A 17,419-nucleotide genomic window follows, 5' to 3' on the forward strand; every position below is an offset into this window, starting at 1 on the left:
CTTGTTCATTTTCTATGATCTAATAAATGAGCTAATTTAGAATCAATTGAGAGTATTTTTGTACGGTTCAGAAGTGAAATCACTGATACCTAGATTTAAGGATTAGACCTACTTTGGGACAGTGTGTTTATTGCAAGTTTATTGCCAGTGTGCACCAGCAGTGAGGCTTCCTGACTAAGCTGAAATTACTGAGAGGTGTGTTAAGTGGGGGGCCCTGAAGACATCTTGGTGTGTGGCCAGCTTGGTGGCTAGCAGAGAGGCGTGGTAAGTGGCCAGCAGGGAGGCTGCTGGAGAGAGCCGGAGCAGAGCCCTGCTGAGAGGCATGGCAATCAGCTGTTGGGATGATGAGCAAGTGCCCGAGCATGTAAGGTGCCTCCTTACCACCCCTTCTGCACAGGGTAGGAGGTGAACTCTGTGGATGAACCTCTGAACTCTGGGGCTGCACTGGCTAAGGACAGCAACTGTGAGTGGGGTATAGAGAAGGGACAGGAACATTAAAGGGACTTTTGGGTTGCTGGACTTAAGAACCTGAGGGGAAATAGACACTGCCCAGCTTACTTGGGGTTGGGTCTGTTGCTCATGGTTTATGTTTATGAACCCTAGTTGTGGTGTTCTCCCAAATTAATGAGTTACTTCCCTCCTTTTATTAAAAGTTTTTGCTACATTCAGACTCTGTGCTTGTGAGAGGGGAAGTATGACAGCAGAACCACTGCCAGCAGCAACACAAAAGTCAAGGTGGCATGGTATGATATTTCCACCCTTACTTCTGTGCTGCTGATGACAGAGCGCTGACTTCAGAGTTGGGCCCTTGGCCAGCAGCCACTGCGCTCAGGCCGCCCAGCTCTGAAGGCAGCACAGAAGTAAGGGTGGCAATACCACGATCTCCCCTAAAATAACCTTGTCCCTCCCTGCAACTTCCTTTTAGATCAGGACCTGTAATTTGAGAAACACTGGTCTCCCTGTGAAATCTGTGTAGTATAAAGTAAACGTACCAAAAATACAGATTTCATGGGGGGAGACCAGATTTCACAGTTCTTTATGTGTTTTTCATGGCTGTGAATCTGGTAGGGCCCTACATATATAGAATGGAGTTGTGGTGGATGAGGCATATGGTCCTACCTAGCTTTATACACTACATGGGTGTACATGCCCGTGCACATGTACGTTGGCTAGGCTGCTGGAGACATTAACACCTCTCAGAATATATTTCTTCTCTTGACCCCATTTTCCCCTTCTTGACATCACACAGAATGATGCAACACAGCATCACCACATAGGAGTGAGTTCTATGGATTATTGGGAGGCAGCTCTGTCGGTTGGACCAAAACTCCCAGGGACAAATCCTGCCATTCTGATTATGAATACATGTTCTGAACATACAGAGGTGCAGGAATTCAGGGTCACAGAATTTACAGAACAGTAGATCCCAGGACATTCATGCTAGACAATGAAAATACCGTCCTATTATTCTTAGAATTGTGATTGCTAACGCCGTGCTTAGTGGTTCTCCAAGTGAATACAAGGTGTTCTCGGACACTGACAGCTTTCCTGACACTCCCAGTTACTGGGCTCTTATCGTGATGAGGGACAGCAAACCGACTGTCCTGGGAAAACTGGGATGGATACACAGGACCTAGGGCTGCGGGGCTTGAAGTGGTTTCCATTACAGACACGGTTTAATTGGTTCAAGGGCGATCAGCAGCACCCCCACTATACAAACTCCGCCCCCATCCCTGAAAAGGGCAGCTGCCCACTCTGGATTTGCTCCGCCTCCAGCAGGCGGTCTGTGTGTGAATCCCTCCCCCGCCGCTCCCCGGAGGGAAGAGTCTGAACTCCAGCCCCTTTCGCTCCGGGGCGGGGGCTGGGGTCAGAGGGGAGGCCACGTGTCGCGGTTCGGTATCTCATCTCCTCCCCCAAGTTATGGCGATGGGTGCGGGGGTTGGCACCACCCTAGCTTCTCCTCCAGTTAGGTGGTGGGCAAGTGTGCGGGGGGCTCTCCTCCAATGAGAGACCAGGCTACTCTAAAGAGGCGGGGTCACCCCCTCTTCGATCCAATGAGAGTGGAGAACCTCCGGTGAGGGACGGCTCGCTCTACCTCCCCCGGAAACGTGACGGGGCGGAGCCTGCCTACCCCTTCTCCAGTAAGCGGGGCGACGCGAGATTGCCCCCCTTGCCCGTGATGCATCGCGGCTGCCCTGTGGCCGCCGCCGCGATGAGCGACTCCATCCGGGTCCTGGGCGCCGCTCCGGGTCAGCGTGCAGCAGGTAATGGGGCTGCGGCGCCGCCATTGCTCGGGGGCAGCGCCCGGGCCGAGGCTTCCGGGGCGGGCGGGCCTAGGGAGACTGCGGGCTTCCCGGCGGCCAGAGGCCCGGCCGCAGGGAGCGGGGCGCCGCGCGGAAGCAGGCCTGAGGGGGACACCGTGCGGGTTCCTGCTGGCTACACGCCGGGCTCGCTCTAGCGGCTGCCTGCCCGGCAGGAAGCAGCAGCGACCGCGTGCGTGGGCCGGGCTGAACCATCGCTTCTTCCCGGGGGGGCAGGGCCGCGCTCTTCCATGGTGCCGCCGGCGCGGGTGGGGGCTCTCAACCATCTCCCTCCGTTCACGTGTTTATGCATTTAAGGCTTTTTAACCCCCCCTTCTCAGACTAACGTGAAGCCTCGGAAGTGCCGCCCCCGGGCGCTGCTGATTGGCTATGTGGTGTCCGTTCCCATGAGCGATAGGCTGTGAGGGCTGCTAGCTGCTTGAACGTCACTTCCGCTATCATGTTTGTGGGCAGGGGAGACCTTGGCGAGGAGGGGGTGATCTCTTCCCCCGAAACCCTCCGGACAACAACAGGCGCCGATTCCGCGGCGGCCGGGCGGGAGCGATCGGTGGCTTGAGCCGCCCACCCCCGCTTTGCCCCTGGCCCTGCTCGGGGGGACTCAGCTCTGCCTCCTTCCTGGCGCGGGGAGGCAGGTGAGCCCCGGCTCCCGCCTATCTGCGGGGACCGCCGGGAAACCCAGCATCCCCAGTGCCCTTGGCCGAAGTCGCCAGCGTCAGGCGGCCGTGGTGGGCAGGCGGATGCTGTTGCTGCGAAGGGCAGTTAGCAGCTGACAAGGCCCGATGGGGTGGAGTGGCTGGGGAAGTGCTGGTGAAAACCTTCGGTGAGGTGCGTTACACTGCAGCGCCCTTTGAGCAGGTAACGAACTGTTCATGCGCTTTATCTCTTGGTTAGGCTTCAGCAGATTTGACCAAAAACGTTTGAGGCTTTGACACTGCTGCTACGACATGCAGGTATTGACAGCTGTGCCTCGGATTTAAAACAGACCTGGGGGAGTAAGTAAAAGCTCCTTGAAATAAAAAAGGTGTTTCTGCTTGCACCGTGAATTCCATGCTTAAGCACCTTGGGTTGGCTTTATTGTGCTGCATATTTAAGCACTAGCATTTTGAAGTATGTCTCGATGCAGCTATTATGTATAGTTACTTGTATCTCATACCGATTTGAATGATAAATTCTAGATTGGGAAGTTCTCTGTTGCATTATGTACTGCTGCAATGTAGTTACCAGTGTTTATCATACAGTCTACTATTTATACTGGCTGCTGTAACTTTCATAAAAGAAACATTTGGATTATGTTCAGCTGTAGAGAGAAGAGCTGCCAATGTAATTCTGATTTATTCAAGAACAAGTGTTAACTGATAACAGTGACAGGTGTGATGCTGCAATTTTAAGACTGATGAAATGAACTAATGCTCCTTTTTCCTTTCCTGCAGCTGGGGGAAGGCAGTGTTTCAAATTTATCAGACACTTATTGCCAAGAGGCTACAAATGATTGAGCCCAGGAGCAGGGTACTGAGGAAGTACACTGGTGGGAATTCAAGGACCAGTTAGTGGGAGCTTGGTTCTTCACCTGGATATTGTACTTGAAAATGGGACTCTTCATTTTCATTGTCTTCTGGTAAATAGGTGTCTGGTAAATGTGTGAATAGGTTGGTGGAAATGCTGCTGAGGAGAAGTTCAGAGAGGCAAATAGAGGATTTATTTATGTATTTATGTATTTATTTTTAAACGGGGTTAGGGTAGTGTGGAATTGGAACAGATAAACATAGAGCAAATTACTATATATGAGGAAATAAAAGGAGGGAGGAAGGAGAGTGGCATGACTTGATTGATCTGTAAATATCTACATCGGGAATAAATACTTTATAATGGACTTTTCAGTCTACAGAAAAAGTTTTATGCGATCCGATGGCTGGAAGTTGAAGCTAGATACATTCTGATTGGAAATGACAGTGAGGGTAATTTAAGAGTTGAAAATATTTACCAATGGTGGTGGTGGTGGATTCTCCATCACTGGCAATTTTTAAATCAAGACTGGATTTAAAAAAAATGCTTTAGGAATTTTTTGGAGGAAGTTCTATAGCCTGCAACTAACAGGAGGTCAGACTAGATGAGCACAGAGTCCCTTTGGATCTAGGACTCTATGCATCTGTGGAGCTAGTGAGAGATTAAGTTGTATTGTTAAAAAAGAAGTTGACTGATTCATATTTAAATACATAAATAGTATGTAGCTGTTGCAGGAGTTGCAGTGGTGCAGGATAACTTTCTTCCTAGCTAATAATTGTCAGTTACATTTTTAGTCTGTTAAAGGCTGGAGCGCAAAACAACATTGTACCAAGTAGGTCTTGCCAATACCTTGTATTAGCTTAACATAAAATCCTTAAATTTGATGTAAGCTATTAACATACTACTAATGATTTTCTTGCACTGCTTAATCTTCAAACCTCTTTAAGGTTTTTTAATCTATTGTAAATGTAAACTAATTCCCTCTGACTCAAGGTCATCATAGCCCGTTGCCCCCATTTATAACTAATTTCTCTATAAAAATTATATTCTTGGGAAAGCAGATCTATTAAAAAGATTTGCTCCTACCTTGAAAGTGTCATGAGAAATAAATAAAATGCTAAAAATATGCTAGCTTGATCTTTTTTTAAAAGAATCCAACAGGGTATAAATGTATATTTAGTGCCTAAAGAATAAAATTGATCATGAAAAATTGGATCAAATTCTGCTGGGGGGTTGAGATAGCATTTGTTGAGCAGAATTATGATCTTTTTGTACTTCAAAAAGCATTTAATTTTATTTTTATTGAACTTTTAATTCTTTACAGTAGAGGTGAATGTATCTTAAAATCCCAAGATCTAGGAAAAAATCCAGTAATTGCGACTTCACTTTATCAGATCTCTAATAAATGGTTCCTATAGTCAAATTTGGCTTGATCTGTTTGTCATAACATTTTATTTATTGATGGTTACATTTAATTTTGGTATAGGCTTGTTTAGGTATAGTCTCCAGAGAATGACATTCACAAATTATCATCTCAAGTTCTCAATTATTCAAATCTGTTTACAATAAGGATTACTGGAAGGGCGGTTACTAAACAACCATTTAAAGTTGTCATAGTGAAGGTCTTGTAATTTATTACTGAAAATTTATCAAGTTTGCTAAAGATTATACTTCAACTGTTTTCTCATTCTATTCTAGCCCTTATCTTGAAACACTGGTTAGAATTAAAGGGAACTTCTAAATTCTTTAGGACTTCATTTTATAGTATTTTGATTTATAATCGGCTAATCAGCACATTTTTTGTATTGGGTGTTAGCCTGCTATCTATATGAAGAGCATACAAACTAAGAGGTTGCATAGGTTACTTTAAAAGACTAAAATGTAATTATGTTGCATAGGAAGATTGGAGAGGGTTGGTACAATAATTGAGTACTTACACGACTTTTCAGAGCAGTAGAAATCATTCTTGTATTAGGTTCCATTTGACAAATGCTTTTTAATTTCCCCTTAAATTTTATCTAGTAGTTGGAAGATCCCTTTGGATATGAAATACCTTAGAAAATTTAAGAGAGACATTCCAGGAGCTGTAAAGATCAATAGAAAAGTTAAACTGTGTTATGGATTACTGCACCTTTATCTAAAAACTGAAATCAGTGAGAGTTAAGCACCTGAGAACCTTTGCAAATCCCACTTAAATGTCTGCAAAAAGAACAGGAGTACTTGAGGCACCATAGAGACCAACAAATTTATTTGAGCATAAGCTTTCTTGGGCTAAAGCTCACTTCATCAGATGTATAGAATGGAACATATAGTAAGAAGATGTATACAGAGAACATGAAAAAGTGGAAGTAGCCATACCAACTGAAAGCGGGTAATTAATTAAGATGAGCTGTTGGGGTGGGGGGGACTTCTGTAGTGATAATCAAGATAGCCCATTTTAGACAATTGACAAGAAGATGTGAGGATACTTAACACAGGGAAATAGATTCAATATGTGTAATGACCCAGCCACTCCCAGTCTCTATTCAAACTCAAGTTAATGGTATCTAGTTTGCATAAGCAGCAAAGAATCCTGTGGCACCTTATAGACTAACAGACGTTTTGGAGCATGAGCTTTCGTGGGTGAATACCCACTTTGTCAGATGCCATCTGACGAAGTGGGTATTCACCCACGAAAGCTCATGCTCCAAAACGTCTGTTAGTCTATAAGGTGCCACAGGATTCTTTGCTGCTTTTACAGATCCAGACTAACACGGCTACCCCTCTGATAGTTTGCATATTAATTCAAGCTCAGCAGTTTCTCATTGGAGTCTGTTTGTTTTTGAAGCTTTTCTGTTGCAAAATTGCCACCTTTAAGTCTGTTACTGAGTGACCAGGGAGGTTGAAGTGTTCTCCTACTGGTTTTTGAATGTTATGATCCCTGATGTCAGATTTGTGTCCATTTATTCTTTTGTGTAGAGACTGTCCGGTTTGGCCAATGTACATGGCTGAGGGGCATTGCTGGCACATGATGGCATATATCACATTGGTAGATGTGCAGGTGAACAAGCCCCTGATGGTGTGGCTCATGTGATTAGGTCCTATGATGGTGTCATTTGAATAAATATGTGGACAGAGTTGGCACTGGGCTTTGTTGCAAGGATAGGCTCCTTGGTTAGTGTTTTTGTTCTGTGGTGTGTGGTTGCTGGTGAGTATTTTCTTCAGGTTGGGGGGGCTGTCTGTAAGTGAGGACTAGTCTGTCTCACAAGATCTGTGAGAGTGAGGGATCATCTTTCATGATAGGTTGTAGATCTTTGATGATGCGCTGGAGAGGTTTTAGTTGGGTGCTGAAAGTGATGGCTAGTGGCGTTCTGTTGTTTTCTTTGTTGGGCCTGTCCTGTAGTAGGTAACTTCTGGGTACTCTTGTGGCTCTGTCAATCTGTTTTTTTCACTTCAGTGGGTGGGTATTGTAGTTTTAAGAATGCTTGATAGAGATCTTGTAGGTGTTTGTCTCTGTCTGAGGGATTCAGGCAAATGCGGTTGTATCTTAGAGCTTGACTGTATATAATGGATCATGTGGTGTGTCCTGGGTGGAAGCTGGAGGCATGTAGGTAAGTACAGCAGTCAGTAGGTTTCCGGTATAGGGTGGTGATTATGTGACCATCACTTATTAGCCCAGTAGTGTCCAGGAAATGGACCGCTTGTGTGGATTGGTGTAGGCTGCGGTTGATGTTGGGATGGAAATTGATGAAATCATGGTAGAATTCCTCAAGGGCTTTTTTTTCCCATGGGTCCAGATGATGATGTCATCAATGTAGTGCAAATAGAGATGGGGTGTTCTAAGTCAGCCATAAAAATTTTGGCATACTGTGGGGCCATATCGGGTACCCATAGCAGTGCTGCTGACTTGAAGGTATATATTGTCCCCAAATGTAAAATAGTTGTGGGTCTGTTTGTCTGTTAAACCTTTTAAAACTGATTAGAGGACTGAATAATTATTGCCATTGACCTAGGAATACATGTGAGACAATTACTCTGTTAATGGGAACAAATTAACTATTTTTCTCAGGTGTTAATCCTCACAGAAGAACAAAGGGAAGGAAGTAGGAAAACATAAGGATGCATGTGGACATCTTGTTACAATGTCTTTTAAAAGAATAACACCGTAATTTTGATTCAGGCATAAGTCCAACTCATGCTTATCCCTTGATTAAATTTCTCTCTTAAGCCACCCCCTGGAAAGCATATTAGGTGGGGGATTAAATATCAGAAATAAACAATTGATATTTGATATGATGAAGTAAACATTCCCCATCAAGGGAGTACATAATATCATAAAATGGAAACACTTGCATAATGAAACAGACATTTCAGGGGGAATAAATAACTGGCACTCTAATTGTTCTGTGAAAGACAGTGGTTCAGAATGCTGTAGTTCTTTGGCTAGCTAAAAAGGGAAATGGCAAACTTCTTTCCAGTGGAACACAATTATTATAGCAGTTGATTCTAAAAGCAATGTCCGTGGTTTATGTAAAAATTGGGCAATAATTTGGAATGGTTGTAGTTAGAAAAAAACAGTGCATTCTATACTTTGACATAACTGAAATAAAACGTTTGTTTGCAAATTAACATGTTTGTTCCAGCATCAGCACTGCATGTTCAGCCTGGTATCTAATTGGTTCTTTTTGCTATATACATAACCTACCTTCAATCGTTTATGGCAGGGGTGGCCATCCTGTGGCTCCGGATCAGAATTGTCTGTCATTTTGTAGTGTACTCAAACTATCACTCTCACAGCTAACCAGTTTTTATAGTTTGCTGGTAAGCTCCTACAAGGAGTGCTCCATCATCTTTAGTAACTGCTACTCCTGAGTTGAAAATTGGATATGGAAACAGAAGTGTCACCATTCCAAGGACCTAGATAAGAAGAAATGGAACCTCACTGGAACTTTTCTTAAATTTCTATACCTTGTCATCTCCAGAGTTGTAATAGATGAAAATATACTAGCAACCATTTCCTGGGTCCAGTTTCCTTTCTTTCACAATTGGGAGACTATATTGATGGGCATGAGCTATTAGTGTCTTAGGTTGTAATGTAGGAAGACACAGATTAAACAAAAGATAAATAACAAGCAAATAATTTAGCTTTTTAGAATTATATTAGAATTTTAAATGTATTCTGAAAGCTCAGTGAAAAATTAGTTGTAGAATCATACACATTAAGGTCAGAAGGGACCCTTATGATCGTCTAGTCTGACCTCCCACACAATGCAGGCCACAGAATCTCACCCACCCACTCCTGTATCAAACCCCTAACCTATGTCTGAGCTACTGAAGTCCTCAAATTGTGGATTAAAGACTTCAAGGTGCAGAGAATTCTCCGGCAAGTGACCTGTGCCCCACGCTGCAGAGGAAGCCGAAACACCCCCAGGGCCTCTGCCAATCTGCCCTAGAGGAAAATTCCTTCCCAACCCCAAATATGGCAATCGGCTAAACCCTGAGCATGTGGGCAAGACTCACCAGTCAAACACCCAGGAAAGAATTCTCTGTAGTAACTCAGATGCCACCCCATCTAGCATCCCATCACAAGCCATTGGGCATATTTACTGCTAATAGTCGAAGATCAATTAATTGCCAAAATAAGGCTATCCCGTCATACCATCCCCTCTATAAACTTATCAAGCTTAGTCTTGAAGCTAGATATGTCTTTTGTCCTGCACTGCTCCCCTTGGAAGGCTGTTCCAGAACTTCACTCCTTTGATGGTTACAAACCTTCGTCTAATTTCAAGTCTAAACTTCCTGATGGCCAGTTTATATCCATTTGTTCTTGTATCCACATTGGTACTGAGCTTAAATAAATCCTCTCCCTCCCTGGTATTTATCCCTCTGATATATTTATAGAGAGCAATCATATCTCCCCTCAGCCTTCTTTTGGTTAGGCTAAACAAACCAAGCTCTTTGAGTCTCCTTTCATAAGATAGGTTTTCCATTCCTCGGACGTACCTGTTCCAGTTTGAATTCATCCTTCTTAAACATGGGAGACCAGAACTGCACACAATATTCCAGATGAGGTCTCACCAGTGCCTTGTAAAATAGTACTAACGCCTCTTTATCTCTACTAGAAATACCTTGCCTGATGCATCCCAGGACTGCATTAGCTTTTTTCATGGCCATATCACATTGGTGGCTCATATTCATCCTGTGATCAACCAATACTCCAAGGTCCTTCTCCTCTGTTGCTTCCAACTGGTGCGTCCCCAGCTCATAACAAAAATTCTTGTTATTAATCCCTAAATGCATGACCTTGCACTTTTCACTATTAAATTTCATCCTATTACTATTACTCCAGTTTACAACATCATCCAGATCTTCCTGTATGACATCCCGGGCCTTCTCTGTATTGGCAATACCTCCCAGTTTTGTGTCATCCGCAAGCTTTATTAGCACATTCCCATTTTTTGTGCCAAGGTCAGTAATAAAAAGGTTAAATAAGATTGGTCCCAAAACCGATCTCTGAGGAACTTCACTACTAACCTCTCTCCAGGCTGACAGTTCACCTTTCAGTATGACCTGTTGTTGTCTCCCCTTTAACCAGTTCCTTATCCATCTTTCAAGTTAAAAAAAAAAAAAAAAAGTCCCAATAATAGCAGAAGCAATCTGAAGGTAGTCAGGTGGGACCTGATGTGCAAATGAGTCCCAGTGGCTCTGTGAAGAATGGCTGGATTTGTGGGTAGCTTAACTCAGGTTCTACTGTAGCTATGAACACCTCCGGAATGGAGGTTGTTCATAACTCTGAAAGGTTCGTAATGGAACAAAATGTTAGGGTTGTTCCTTCAAAAGTTTGCAACTGAACATTGACTATGCCGAAGAAAAATGCTGTTTTCTCTTTATTTTTGTTAGTTATTTAACACAGTACTGCACTGTATTTGCTTTCCTCCCCCCCTGCTGCTGCCTGATTGGAACCAGAACACTGCAAATGAGGGGTGTGGGTGACTGGTTAGTTTAACTCTGGTGTTTAACTCTGAGGTTTTAATGTATTGTAGAGCTGCTGCTCTAGAGGAGATCTGGGACTGAAATTAAAGCTCAGATTGGAAGCTTAGAACTCTGTTCTAGAGGGAATCTTGCTGGTCTGGTGGAGACTAGGATGCCCTGAATTCACTTCTGCTGACTACTGCAGCTGGAATGGGGAGGTCTGGGATTTTGGTGTATTGTCCTGGATCGTCACCTGGTGAAGTTATATGCAGGGGAGTAGCAGCACCTGATGACCACAGGCAACTCTCATTGGAGCAGAGTAATGAGCAGTAAACTTGCCCATTGCACCCTGTTGGCCCTACATAAAAATATAAATTAATCCATTTTATCTTGCTTATTCAGTACAGTACCATGCTTGTTCACTTCTATAGTTGTGAAGATTAAGACCTGTGGAACTTGCATTTCACTTATTTTAGTGAATTTAAAATATACTATAATTAAATGTGACAATCACAAGTTGACTATAGAATGCAAAACTTACAGGTGTGACCGCTTATACTGTAGGTATTTACTACTTGTGCATCTCAAGTTCAGGTAAATAACTGTACAAATACAAATTGAAAGTCCAAACACCTTGTTGTTCTTTTAGAACTTGAATTTTGTTCTTAGTCTGCTTGCATTTCATAAACATACATAAAGACATTTGCTATAAAACTTTGAGATATTTTAAAATGTGGTTGTCATTTTCTGGAAGTTATATTTGCTAAACTTCCAAAATACAAAAATTCTCTATTTAATTCTTTCATATGGTTTGGGGAAGAGGAAGTCATCAATTCTATATTGCACTGCTTTTTAAAAATGCCACAATAGTTCCAGTCAGGAACAATAAATTCTAAGTCTCTCCCTAGGAAAAGGAAATTGGAATTTATAGGAACTTTTCTGGAATAAAAACAATGAGAATTAATCCACAACTTCACCCATCAGAGGATTAAAAGGTGCTGGACTTCTAGAAAGCGGAGAAGACTTTTAAATAATTTCAGATACCGGTGTTTAAATTATAGTCCAAAAGAGTATTATTCATTAAGAATTAAAGGCCCACTGAAACCCATTTACAATCATTTTTAAAAAATGGACTTGACTTCAGTATCTTGAGTGATGCATATTTATTTTCACAACTGAATAATATAACAAACATAGGATGCTTTTGCCATTCAAATGGAAGTTAGCAGTGATATGTTGGATTGAATGTATAGCTCAAAAGAGCGAAGGAAATGAGTGGTGGTTGCTCTGCCATCGTCTGGCCAGTTATTTTAGCAGGTAATCAATAGCTATTATCTTGAAGTATAATCTGATGGATAGACTGTAAGACTCAGAGTTGCACTGAGTCTACTTCCCACTCTGGCTTGCTGTATGATGACCAATGGCATCTTCCTTATTGGTAAAATGAGGAATGAACGTACTCATGCTGGTATTTGAGATTTCTTTAAAGTGCTTTAAGACACTAGGACAGAATGCACTATTAAAGTAGTATATTAGAAAGAGTTAAATTTCATTACATCCTTGTTCAGGTATAGTTTGTCTGACCTTAAACTTAATACAGTAACTCCTCACTTAACGTTGTAATTAAGTTCCTGAAAAATGCAACTTTAAGCAAATCCAATTTCCCCATAAGAATGAATGTAAATGAGGGGGTTAGGTTCCAGGGACGTTTGTTTCTCCAGACAAGTGTCCACACACACGTTTTAAATAAACAATTTAATACTAGTACATAGTGATGATAATTGTGAAGCTTGGCTGAGGTGGAGGAATCAGAGGGTGGGATATTTCCCTTACTGTTAAATGATGAACTAGCAATTAGCTGAGCCCTCAAGAGTTAACTCTCTCTCACTCTACAAGGCAGCAGGAATGGAGGGAGATATGTGCATTTCTGCTTTAAGGACACTGCCTTGTTAATTAGATCAGCTTGCTCAGACCCCAGCTGCTGCAAGCTTCCTCTGTCCTGAGCCCTGGTGTGTCCCCCCCTGCTCTATGGAAGATGGGGTAAGTTGGGTGCAGGAGCAGGGGGGAGGGAGACACCCTGACATTAGCCCCCCTCTTCCTTCCCTCCCCCCCGCCTCCACAGCAAGCAGGAGTCTTGGGGAGCTGCTCCAAGACAGGGCAGGAGCAGCACATGGCACTGGGGGAAGGGGCAGCCGCCACATAGGGGAGCAGGGAGCTGATAGTGGGCTGCTGGTCCACCCTGGTTCCAAGCCCTCACCAGCTAGCTGCAATGGGCTGCTCTTCCTGCAAGCAGTAGACAAAGCAGGTGGCTGCCAAACAATGCTAGAAGGGAGTATTGCACAACTTTAAACGAGCACGTTCCCTAATTGATCAGCAATGAAACAACATTAAATGGGCTGACTTTAAGTGAGGAGTTACTGTACCAAAAAGTGCCTGTATGGGGAAAATGTTGTTTTTTCTTATACTGAGTTGAAAGCAACTACAGACACTTGTATATTGAGGAACAGCAAGCTAGTCTAGTGATGGAAAAGATGACGGAGAGGGGAAATGATTTGCAACCTCCCAATTTCTTGTTACAAGTTAATATGGGAATTTTGTAGCTAGAGAAATAAAACTAAGGCAGAGCCTTGCATGCTTTTTGTGGTTGCCAATATGTTGTCTTAACTACTGTAATTCAAAATTATCAAAATGCCACACTGGTTTCAACAACATTTACAATGTAAATTTCCAATAAGTGTCTACTTCGTGTATAAGAGTTTAAGCAATGGGCTTCCAGTAATGCAGTTTTACTCTTATAGTTCATGTTTTTGGTAGCTATGTTGCCATGTAAACACTTGTTGCGAACAATTTTAGAAGCATTTAAAATTCTCTATACAGCTTTGGATTTTAAGGATGTAGTGTAGAAATTTAGACGTGCTTTTGCAGATTTGTTATGCATCTTGGATTTCATTAAACCCACTGGAGTCGCTGTCTCAGGGAGTGATAGAGCAGGGATCGGCAACCTTTGGCATGTGGCAGCTGGACTGGTTTGTTTACCTGCTGTGTCTGCAGGTTTGGCTGATTGCGGCTCTGGCTGGTTGCAGTTCTGCTGTCCCAGGCCAATGGGGGCTGCAGGAATGTGCTGGCCATTGCTTCCCGCAGCCCCTGTTGGCCTGGAGTGGCGAACCGCGGCCAGTGGGAGCTGCGATCGGCGGAACCTGTGGACACAGCAGATAAACAAACTAGCCCAGCTCGCCAGGGGGCTGACCCTGGTGGGCCATGTGCCAGAGGTTGCTGATCCCTGTGATAGAGGGACAGCTTCAGGCTACACCTGTTTGGCTCAGTTTGATGTGGTTCACCTCACTGCACTGAGAAGGCATCAGCAGACTGTGTATCTTGGATACGAGTTACCTTTCTGCAGCTCTCCGTTTGTTGGTAAACTTGTATGGAAAGACAAAATCTCATGATTTTGTTAGTCTTTCTGCACATATTTTATTTCACATCTGACTGCAGGATCTTTGCCAACCCTGAGCTAATCTAAATAAGGTTGTGCCAGAGCTGCATAATAGCTTCTGATCTTCTCCCAGTGCTACTGTTCAAATTTATTTCCATTTTGGGAATTAGGACCAACAGGGTATGTGCCCATCTGTGCAATGAAATACTGAAATTATGATGGGAATAAGGTTCATGAAAGCAGGTCTGGGGTTTGTTAATCTATGGTCGAATCTTAAAAGCAGTCCACTAAAATTCATTGTCAGTATTTGTACAAATGAAGGTACAGCATTGAAGAATTTTGGAAACATTGTTTGCTTTTATGTTTGCTGTTCATGGAGGAATAATGCCATCCATTTGTATATAAAAGCACTGGATCATGGGCTGTATTTTTTTGGCAAGGACACTAACATGTTGAGAGCTCTTCTATTAAGATTCTCAGACAAGTCTTCAAACAAAGCCTTAAATTAGAATTGTGAGGAAAATCTAGCAAATGCATAGTATTTGAACTGTTTGGAAAGCTGCACTGCTAAATACTTGTTCAGGCTGTTGTATGTTTTTCCAACTATAAACTAGCTTTCCTCCCAATTCCTTGTTTTCAAGGTACCTTTGCCAAGCAGTGGATTCTAAAGCAGACACATCTGCCTGGCACACATTTTGACTGGGTTTTTTTCCTCCCCCCAAACTTGTTCACGATCATGGTCAAATGAAGTGCTAGTGTGGAAACTGGCTTTAAGTTTATCATGAATGAATTAGGACATCGTCTGCCTTTTTTAAAAGTTAAATACATTTAAGTTGCTTTTGGAGAAACAAGTTGAACTAATATTGTAGTGCCTAGAGGGGTCCAGTCAGAATCAAAGCTATATTGTGCTGCATGCTGTACATTAAGAGAGTTTCTGGCCCCCAAGAACTTAATTTAACAATTTGCTCACTGAGATACTGCAAAGTCTTACTTTTGTGCTGTCGGATTTAAAGTTAGTATTTAACTGCCATACGCTAAATCAGTTTAAAACATTGGTAATTCATGGTATTACATTTTGTATTTGGTCTAGATTATAGGCATTAGGCCCTTATGCTGGTACAACTAGGAAGAATGGCTGAAGAAAGCCCAGGGTTTTTAGGTTCCACTGTTACTAATAATTCTTGAGGAATAAGTGATGTGTAGGTCTGTATGTAAGATTTCTGATAAACTGTCTTTCTTCTACTTTCAGATTTGAGATTACATCTCTGGAAGAAGATTGTAATTTAACTCACATTTTTAAAAGAGAATTGAGTTTTAGATACCTTTCTTGCTCTGCATCTTGCTGTCTATCCAGAGGTGACATCTTGAGAGCCCCTAACGGTTGGTATAATTTTAAAGTCTGAGGTCAAAATCTTTCTAAGTGACTTGTTGCATGAGGCAAGGGGAAGCTTTCTCTGTGATAAACTGTTATGTATAATATAGATGCTGTCTTGCAGCTAACTTGTCTCTGGTAAAACAACATTTCCTCTACATCTGAACTAAGAAGATGCCTGCACTGTGGGATGAGGTAGTAGGTTGTATAGTTTTAGGGTCATACCCGCAACTGGGAGATAACTATACAATCTACTGTCTTTCCTAAAGCAGCAGAAAATCAGCAATGTCAGATCTTTCACTTTAAACTTATTGTCCAGTTATTCAGAACTTCTCTAGTTCAAAGGGCTTGTGGGCAGAGAAAATACATTTCTGTAGCATAGCAGAGTTGATACGTAATGTCTGGATTTGTTTATCCCTGGAAGGTCAGTTTCTTTACCATTCTGATTTTCAAGTTAGATTTTTTTAAAATTCTCTTTAGGGGAGCAGCACAGGTATGGAAGAATAGATTTCATCCTAACTGTATATTGTATGGGGTAATTAAAAACTAAAGCTGTTGAATTTTTAATTAAGCAAAATACTAGTGGTGGTAATTGGTGCCATAAGATAACTCATTTGAAGTTGGATAGCTGTGCAGCTAAGCTATATTTCCTGAAACTAGGACTGTTACGTACAAATTTCTCTAGCGGAGTGAGGTAGTAGATTGTATAGTTGTAGGGTAGTTATTTTACCCTGTTCAGGAGATAACTATACAATCTATTGCCTTCCCCGAGGAGTAAAAAAAATCTGCAGTTCCTTTGCATGCTAGTTGAGCATCCTGAATTTGCAGTTGGTGAGTGGACTTTCACTCAAGCCTGTAAAATATCAGGTGATTGATTGGCTGGATTTACAGCACTAAATGCTAATATGGCACACACTAACATTGCATTTGGCTTCTGTGCTGAATTTTTTTCAAAGGTGAGTTATGTGTTGCTGATTTTATATACAAATGGTCTTTCAAATGCGTTCTGTTGCATTACTAATCTTAACTTAAATTGGTCAGATAACTACACAAGTTTTGAAATTCATGGCTGCTCTGACAGCATGTAGCCCAAGTAGCCAGTAAACTGATTGGGAAGAAAATGACTTCAGTAGTACTACCTTGTGTAAACACTTCTGTCTTCCTCCACATCTCCTCCCCCTAATGCTAGGACGTGAGATTGTTAGTGGTTCTCCACTTTTTCTTTGCACCTTACTAAACAGGAGGGTAATCCCAAACAGTGTAGGATTTATGATCCCCTGATGCCTATTTTAACCTTTCCTGGGGGTTATGAGCCCTAGAAGGTTTTCTTTGCCCAGTAAAACTCAGCTGGGTACATCTTATTTATTTTTTTAAATGGCATAGGCTCAAACTTGTTTTCTCACTGCCTACAATGGTTAAACCCTGACTAGTTTATTGTGTTGAAGGAGCTACCTGATAAGTAATAATTTTACCACTTGTTCAGTAAGAACAGCCCCTAGTGGGCTTAATTAAGGTGAAACTGAAGCAGTATATCAGTCATGAAGCTTTTTAGGCTAGACACAACTTTTTGTAACTGATCTACCATTCCTCACTTAAACAATATTACCAAATAAAGCTGAAGTTACCTGGAAATATAAATGGATGTAAAATGTCACAGTATATGCATATCTGAAAAAGTCAATAGAAACTGCAATAAAAGTTAACAGCTGATTTCGCAGTGCAGCTGCTAAATAGAAGAACTGCAGAAGAAACTGGGCTTCTAGGAAGAGGTAGTAGGTTGCATAGTTTTAGGGCAGGGATTTTGCTCACAAGGAGTTAACTATACAACCTGCTGCCTTT

General features: G+C 42.3%; 1 protein-coding gene across 2 annotated transcripts in view; it reads left to right on the plus strand.

Annotated features, from left to right (window-relative positions):
• Nucleotides 1-2,148: 2,148 nt before the first annotated feature.
• Nucleotides 2,149-17,419, plus strand: part of WNT7A (Wnt family member 7A) — a 116,483-nt gene continuing 101,212 nt past the window's right edge. Inside the window, exon 1 of one of the 2 annotated variants that reach the window (XM_050957884.1) lies at nt 2,149-2,264. The gene's annotated coding sequence lies outside the window, so the exon portion shown is untranslated. Of the gene's footprint in view, nt 2,265-15,519; nt 15,589-17,419 lie in introns of those variants that run through there. The other variant, XM_050957883.1, reaches the window with a different exon arrangement.

The sequence above is a fragment of the Gopherus flavomarginatus genome, chromosome 6, assembly GCF_025201925.1.
Source record: "Gopherus flavomarginatus isolate rGopFla2 chromosome 6, rGopFla2.mat.asm, whole genome shotgun sequence".
Lineage (NCBI taxonomy): Eukaryota > Metazoa > Chordata > Testudines > Testudinidae > Gopherus > Gopherus flavomarginatus.